Below are 9,297 nucleotides of genomic sequence, written 5' to 3'. Positions count from 1 at the left end.
AGTTTTATTCTATTTTTTACAATGCCATCAGCCTGGTGGCCAATGCCTTGAGGGGGGATCCTTTTATTGATGGGGTCCCCCCTCCCCCATTGTCCCTGCCTGGGCTGACCGGTTAGTGGGATAATGGTTCGGCTGCGGGAACCCGGTTGTGCCATTACCCTGCTGGCTGGTTGGGCCTGTTGCTGGTTATTATAAGACAGTGGACCCCTAGTCATTTTGTCCCCAATATTTTGGGAACCAGGACCGGTCCTTGAGCCTGGTGCTGGTTTTAAAAATTACAGGGAACCCCTATTTTGCTTATCTTCTGAATTTAAATAACCAGCTCTTTGAGCCTGGGGCTGGTTAGTTATGGCCGTGGAGGGAGGTGGGGGGGAGGACCCCACGCCATTTTTTAAAATAATATATTTAATTATTCTATTTTTGTACACTGAAGCCTGCATGGATCTGACTGATCCGTGCAGGCTTCTGCCAAATACGCCGGGAAAATGAGTTGTATTTTCCAGGCTTATATTCGCGTATTACATACGGCTGGTTAGCAAATTAGGAATCACCATTCGACTAAATGGTGACTCCTAATTATATTATTTCGATGGCGTACGTATTTGCATACGATTGCCTACGAATACGCCTATTTCAGGCGTAATCAGGTTTAGTGATTGAAATAGGCGTATTTGAATTTAGTCAAAGTAAATTCCCCCCACGGTCTGTGCTGACATGCTGATGACTTTGACGCTTCACGAGTTTCTATGTTTAGGCTTTGACACCACAAAAATGTGACCTGTGGAAAAATCATTATATCTGCACCTTGTCCAGGAACAGGTCCTTCCACATGTTGTATGTGATGTGACTTAATCGTACTCAAGCCTTGTTACTTGAAGATAAGGGTATCTAATTACAGAACCAGATACGCAGGTGCTGGCGAGGGGTAAATGACGGTTACCCTGGCATTGTGCAATAAATCCATTCACATGAAGTGACACAATAATTGTATAGTATAATATTGACAAAACAATTGGTATATACTGTAAAACGATCATTGCTCTTCCCAGTATAACGTTTCCTTTCCTGACTCATTTACTGACTCATTCAGTTATAGACTCTGTAACCATAAATTGTCAAATTTTAGAAATTGAAAACTGCTTTTTCCCTATTAAAATAAAAGTAAAATCTGCAACATTTTTTGCTCAGTTATGGACATGTTAAATGAACGGCGGGGGGGCGGGCGGGCGTTCCCATGGACGGAATCCACCGGCCTGCTGCTACTGTTGTGTGCGAGCACCTGGCGAATAATCTATTCTTCACGGCCATGCACCAGCCAATCAGCTGTGTTTGAAAAATGAGGAGTTGATTGGCTGGTGCATTATCACCTTCCGCTTTATCACCACTGTATTCTTAGCTAAGTGCATGTAGGTTATTCACAACATAGCGCAAAGAGGACACGACTGGCTGATTGACAGCTCTATACAAACAAAGATTAAACGTCATGCAAACATCAATCACATTACTTGGGTGGGCCAATTAAGGAATGGCAAATGGTTATGCTGAATCATTTCCTCAGCTAATGAGTACTTTGACCACCCCCCCCCCCCCCCCCCCCCCACATACACACACACACACACACACACACACTATCTGGAAGCAATGATTCAGGACACCTGACTAGCAGACAGCAGGACCGGAATCACAGGAAACAGGATGGCTGTATTACAGGCTTTATTTTTACAAGGTAACAATAAGAGGTATTTTCTAAAGGTGAAGGCATCTCTTCCCACAGCAGCGTTCATTTCCTGCTATTCACAGCTCTTCGTCCTCATTGAAGACCCGCGAATTGCGGGATTTGCAGAACTGGGGGGCAGGACTAGATGACATCTACATCAGGCCCTGCCCACGAAGGGCTGCTGACAGTCTCCTCTGCGGGAATTAGACTATGTGGTGAGAGAATAAATATAGGTAGGGCCTCCAATCAGCAGGCAGTCGAGTGTTTACAATGACATAACATCTAATCCACACAAACCTATCCTCTGTCCATCCAGCAAGAAATATATGCATACGGATATATTCACACGAGGTCTAATTGCATTTGGAATTTATTGCATAAACATCATATATATTGTCCTGAGTAAGAAGTTAAGAAATATTACAGGGAATAAAAGGGAATCATCGGCCAAGTCACAAGCTTAGATGATTTGAAAACATTCCTAATGCTGAGCGCTTAGTAAGACTCCATCTTCATATGAATGTTATGAAGCAATTTGTATATTTCTGAAAACACAAGGAAGGTGGATTTTCCACATACAGGATTTATATAAGAGTTCAATGCAAGAAGACATTCTTCTACTGTGAAAGTAACACCAGGAGAGAGACCTACTCTCCCACTGCAGCACAAGTCCTCCTGTCATTGGTAGTAAAGTGATCTGTGACTGTTGTCAGGCTAGAGAGACCGCACTCCAAGTGACAGACACGTGACTGTAGCATTCCTCGCATGATTCTCATTCCTTGTCAAGCTGTTCTTGCTACTCTATATGGTTTATGCGCTAAACATAAATGTATCGCACACAGTTATTTTAGATAATAGCTATATCCAATCCCAGACAGCGAAATACATGTGTGATGTCATTCTTGTACATTCTGCTCGCGCCTGTCTGCACCGAATTAGAGAACAGTATTGCTTGGTGTGCAGTCACATGAACGAGAAGGCAGGTTCCACAATATAGGAAACAATGAACAAGGAGACGCAGTTCTTTAGTATTAGACAGTAGAAAAATATATTATATTGTAGGATAAAAACTTTTTTTGATTTATTGCAAAAGGCAAGGTGAAGGGTCCCCTGGATATAACAAGAAGAGACAGCAGCAGATATCTCTTATCCTTCCGCAGTCCCTCCATTAATGATCACAGAAGCAGTTTCCACAGGATTGCTAAACTGTGAAGCCCCCCATCCACTACGCACAGAGGCAGAACTCTGGGAGGCAATGGAGTCATCTGCCACCGGGCTCCTGCTCTCAAGGGGGCACCTCTCCTCCCCTGCAATTTTAAATCCATTAATTGAAAGCCATTGATATCACTTCGGAGTTCCGAAATATGTGTTCTATCTCTCTCTCTAGATATACTGTATATATGCCTGTTATATTTCATAACAGACATACAGAATATACAGTATATACTTTATATAAGGTCTTGTGTGTGTATGGGGGTGGGGTAGGGCAATACACATCTTGCCCTCGGGCAACTGAGATGAACTTACGCCACTGACTACGCAGATGTATCTGAAGCTGCAAGGCGCCCATTTATCATTGATTTGCATTTACAATCTGGGTGGAATATTACAGCCCAGGATCGCATTGTAATAGCGGGAGGTATTATTCCCCGCTCACAGGGACAGGGCTCCGAAAGCCCGTCCTTGCGATGTGCTAGCTAGAAGCCGGGGGGCCAGCGCTAACCGCGCATGCGCAGAACAACCGGTCTGCGCATGCATTACTGACTAATAATACAATGGCTGCGTTATAGACTCTAAACGTCACCCATGACATACTTGCCCAGTAATGTCCTGCCCTTCACATTTAACAATTAGATGACACATAAATTGATTAGTATTATTTGATTTACAGGGTTTGTGTAACCACTTGCCTGGTCCCATAATTTGCAACAATGGCAGTGTGTGCATTATCGGACAATACTACCAGTCAGAAATGCAGATTGGGGCGGCTCCCGGAAGACAATGTTCAAGCAGCAGCCACCCACCAGACCCCCTAGCAGGGGGACTACCAGACCCCCCTCCAGTATCTTCCATGCTGCCTATTCCTGCAGGACTGACCACCCAGAGGCTGCAGAGAGGAGCAGATGCCTGGGAAATATCAATTCACACCCCTCACTGTGCACCTGGTGGCTGCTAATCATAACAGAAAGTGAAAGCAATTTTTGCAGGGACACGGATCTGTTTCAAACTTGCTGGATATGGAGAGAGGGAACTGTGAATGGATTGGAGGTAGGAGCAGATAGGGACTGGGGGTGTGGTGGAAAGTTTGTGGGCTAAAAACTGTCACAGCTCAAAGTGAAAGTGCATAGCAGAAGCTGTCATTTTGACGGTCTTTTTTTAACAAGTTCTATCATAATGAACCGGACAACTCCAGGGCGGTTTTTGAAAGACAGAAATTTGCCAGTTAAGTCGTTAAACCCGTGATAGAAACATATTCTTGTCAAAAACTTCGACCATTTACGGAGAAGAACCAGCAGTTGTCAGTTACAGAAGTTCTCAGGGTTGGGCTGAAGAGGCAGCTTACGGGCGGGAGATTGGGTTTTGACTACACTGAAGCTAGAGGGTAACTGTTTATGCTGGAGGAAGGGGTGTCTCCGACATCGGAATCCCAACTGTCAGGAGTCGAACAGTTGGAACCCCGACTTAGGGAAAAAGAAGGTATTGCAGCGCTCATAAATTTTAATGATTCAACCAATTATCATATAAAACAATTTTAATAACTATAACACTCAATAAAATACAATAAAATCAAATATCAAGTAGGACCTGATGGTATTATATACAGTATAACCTGCTTTGGTTGCTCACAATTATAGAGATAGAATTGAGGGATAGTTGGAGTCCAATTTGTAGTCCCAATAAGCCACTGGAGGTGTACCTGTCCAATTCTGGACTAGCTAGCTTGTGGGGATCCTCTCTGGTGTGTCCAATTTGTAATCCCAAGGTGCCACACTGTGGATGTCCCAGTCCAATTAAAGCTTGTGTGGGGTCTCCTTCAATAAAGTGCACTGTGCTTGAATAAAGTGCTCCAAATATTGGGGAGTGTGAGGCAGAAGCCAGAAGATTCAGCAGGTACAGGGCAAAGTGTCCATAGCAGGTCCAACTGTATCACCAACGCGTTTCATTGTCACTTAAAGGACAGCTTTTTCAAGGACTTTTTCTGACTTACACTGGCTATTTTCCCTCGTTGGGGTCCACGACCCCCGTAGAGGGAGAATCGAATAGGTGGCAATCGCAGTTTACCACCGAGCCTGCAGCGTGGCTGCAAGGGGCTTCAATGCACTCACTGATTCTGATGACGGTGAAACGATTGATGGAATCCCGATTGTCGGAGACTTATACCATACCCGGAGGAAGAGCGGACAGGCTGTCCTGAAGGTATACTGGAAAAGGAGGTCACTAACCTCTGATCAGTTGCTGTCCTCCTTATACCATGGATAGGAGTCTGCTTAAAATTTAGGTTTTAGATTAGTGGATGTTTTGTTATTTATACATTATGGATCCAAAACAGTTGCCATGGACAGAACATCAATCATTATTTTAGTACTATTTTGCAGCTAAAGCCACAGCATGCGCTACAGTGCTGTACAAACATAGGACCTTATTCTGGTCTGTTCGCGCGGGGCAGCGGCAAACAAACTGGGCGCCGGGTGCACACACTCATCCTTGCGAGCGAAGGGTGGCTCATTAGCATATGGGAACGCTCAATGGTCCCATGGCGTGGGTGCGGGGGGGGGGGGGCAGATGACATCACCGGATGTCAGCTGCCCGCCCACTTGCCTCAGAATGTGCACAGGGCCGGTGCAAGGCACTGGAGCGCCCCAGGCAGGGGGCGGCGCACCGGCGCTCATCCGTGCCACAAGGGGGGGGGTTGTTGATAAGGGGAGGGGGGGGTGCCAGGCGATGCGGTGTCTGCTCACCTCCTGCTGCTGCCGAGTCACTCCACGAGGGACGGGGGATGGGCGATGCGGCAGCCGCGAAGATGCTCCATGGGGGGGGGGGGGTGTCCGCTTACCTCCACAGGGGATGGGCGATGCGGCGGCGTGGACGACACGTGCTCCAACTTCCACCCTCCAGTGGCCGGCGCCCTAGGCAAATGCCTAAAGCTGCCTAGTGGTGGCGCCGGCCCTGAATGTGCACGCAGATCTAAGGTTGCTCTGAGCAACCTTAGATCTGCTGGATTTTCCCGAATAATGTGGGCGTCCGCCGCAGGCTACGAATGAATGTTTATGTAAAACATACGTACGTACCGTGCGAATGGCGGGCCGGCGTACCACCATTTGCAAGGCGGGTTCTGGTTGACTCGCAAGGATGTGAATTTGCATCGGAACGAATCCACCAGAATAACCCCCATAGCTCATACATGATTTTAGCGTGAACAATTCCCTGCAGTATTTACAATTCAGCGAGTGTAACGACAGCTGGCTTCAGTCATAATGTAATCGCAGCAAAGTCACCGCCCCCATTTCTCTTAGAAAACTTGTTTTTGGATTTTTTTTTTAAATAAAGAAATCGTTGTATAGTATAGTTGTAGCTTTGGTATTTTAGTCTAATTACCATACTGTCTATCTAAAACTCTCCAATTATACGTGAATATGTATTTGACTATTTACAAGCCTGCAGATCTGGTTGTGCGCTCCTGCCACGCATTGTATACATTCCCCAAATTTTATGCCAATGTGTCATGAGACATTTACAAAACACAAAGTGCCGTGTCACCGTCTCGAGCGTACCTCCCTAAACTTATTTATACCCCTTTCAGACATATGTAAAAAAAAATCACGGGATTTTTCACGTGCACGTGAACGCATAATCCCAGGACTAGCGTATATTTAAATGGCTCTTCCCGTGATTTTTCACGTGCACACGCATGATCCCGGGACTAGCGTATGTCTGAATGGCTCTACCCGGGATTTTATTCGACTAAGATCTCGGGTCCTGCACACCTGCTATTGACTCGGAATTTTTTTAAATCCAGGATTGTACTGGGTTTAAAATCCTGGTTGGTATATCTGAAAGGGGTATGACCAAGATGGGAGTTCTATTGAAGTTTGGATGTTGCCCATAGCAACCGATCAAAATCTACTTATTTAATTAGCACCCTCTAGAACAGGCATGTCCAAACTATGGCCTCCCCAGCTGTTGTGAAACTACAAGTCCCATCATGCCTTGCCACAGTTTTGCTACTAGGGAAAACTGAAACTATGGGAAAGCATGCTGGGATGTGTAGTTTCACAACAGATGGAGGGCCACAGATAAAATCTGATTGGTTGCCCATAGCAACATCCAATCTACAATAGAACTCCCATCTTAGTAAATAAGAGGCGCATGGATAGAGGCTCATGTATATATGTCCCCCCTACATGCAGGCTACATAAGTAGGATGAATTCTCCTCTACGGAAATATACCCAAGGAGCATTCACAAGCATGGATTGGTGGGAAACGCAGTGGCGTAGCTATAGCACCGCAGACCCCGTGGTGGTGGGGTGGCGCTGAGAAAGTGTGGGCGCCGGGGGTCTGAGGGACTATGGTTACGCTGCTGCATCATCTGTGTCTGTGGCCAGGACTAACTGTTACTGGTCTGTGTGGTCCCGGCTCTCCTCGTCGCTTCTGCTGCAGTGAAAACTGACCCTCCCAAAATGGCTTCCCCCATACATAAGACATTTTTTCAGGATGCTAGAGGAGTAGTCTAGTATCCTGAAAAATGGTCTGCTATAAGGGGCAGCCATTTTGGGAGGGTCAGTTTTCATTAGGAGAAGAGGAGCGCCGGACCGCGGCGCAGTTCCAGCCAAAGAATGAGGCAGCATTCGGAGGGGGGGGGGGAGAGCGCCGCATTTTTATTAGTTACTATGGTTGCCTATGGGCTTCTTTTCGCCACCCGCCGCCTCTGACGCAAACCCGCTGCCTCGCCGACCCCCCCTCCGGCTTCCTGAAAGGTCCTCCTGGACCCCGGAAGGTAAACCCCTCCTCCCCCTAGTGAAGCCTTCTGGCTGCAGTGGGGAGAAGGAGGCGCCGGGGACAGCCTGCTTAGCTGTCCCCGGCGTGAGGCAAGCAGGAGGCGGCAGGAAGGTGACGGAGACCCCTGCATACTACAGTACAGGTATCGCGGGGGGCCTCCGTCACCGCACCGCGATGCCAGCCGCATATGTTAGTACATATGCGGTAGCATCGCGGCGGGCGGGCGGCGATGTATTTTAATACATCCTGCCCAGAATGTGAAGTTTATTCTTCATGGACTGAATTTAAGACTAAGAACATTGCCCTACTGGTCAAAATTCTGAATTAAAAAAATATAGATTAAAGTGTTGGGATCTACACACAGATCTCACTAGATAGCTTAGAAAATGCCTGTGCATCGCTCTGTTCAGGGGCCAGATCACTCAGCACTGACACATTGCTGTGTGCCGAGCGTTCTGAGCGGTTTAGCATCACCCAGACTGCTAAGCACATGTGTAGTCCCCTTGAGAGCTCTGCTTTATTACGTCAGATAACACTACCTTCAGAGAAAGCTAAGGTCTACTCAGATAGGTTGTCATATCTAAAGGGGCCTACACACAGAGTGATAAGAAGCCATTTTCTAAGCAATTTGACTTGATTTCTCTAGATCGCTTAAAAATTAAGCATACATCACTGAGTGTGTAGAGCCCATAGCGATAGCGATGCGATATCGCCAGTAGATGACGAATGAGCATGTACCACAAATCTAGTCGGATCACTTGGCAAGAGACTGCATATCGCCCGCGTTATGTGTAGCGGTGATAGCGATCTGCATTAATTCCCATGCTACCTGGAATCGCTGGCCTACATCGCTGACACTGAGCATTCCAGTTAGCTAAATCGGAATCACCCATGCAGATTGCTGGCACAAATTAGTATGTTTGTAGGACCCATAAGGACCGAATGGTTTACTCTCCCCCACTCCAAGTCGCTCATTCTGATTCTAGACAAGGGGACCCAACATGGCATCTTTGGCTGATCTTCTGCAGTCTATGTAAAAAGTCAAGACTATGGTGTCCTGAAACTCAAGAAACCCATTCACTGCTCTGCTTGAAGAAGTGAACCGCATTCCAAGAGACAAGTAGCAATTGAAGTGATATACCAGTGGTTCCCAACCTCAGTCCTCAAGAACCCCCAACAGTTTACGTGTTCCAGGTCTACACACAGGACCAATTGGCCTGGTGGTGCAGCAGCAACCATCTAGAGCTCAACCCACTCAAAACCGTTGAGTTGGTAGTGGACTTTAAGAAGAAGTCTGTTCGTGGTCCTCCGCTAACAATTGCTGACAGTGTGGTGTCGCAATCTCCGGGGACCTTAAATGGGGGCCAAACACTGATACTATTGTTGGAAAAGCGCAGCAGAGGCTGTTCTTCCTTAGGCAACTGAGGAAGTTAGACATCCCACAGAAGCTTCTGATTATCTCAGGTGACATTACCTCCACCTGTGGATCTTTTAAAATGTGTCAGTGAATAATAAATACACCTGCCAGGTGACCTAGAAACCGTGAACAGTTAGGGGGGCACTTGAAGACTAAACCTGGGAA

This window comes from Crinia signifera, chromosome 12, assembly GCF_055691185.1.
Source record: "Crinia signifera chromosome 12, ASM5569118v1, whole genome shotgun sequence".
In the NCBI taxonomy this organism is placed as follows: domain Eukaryota; kingdom Metazoa; phylum Chordata; class Amphibia; order Anura; family Myobatrachidae; genus Crinia; species Crinia signifera.
Note: the sequence above shows the minus strand (reverse complement) of the source record.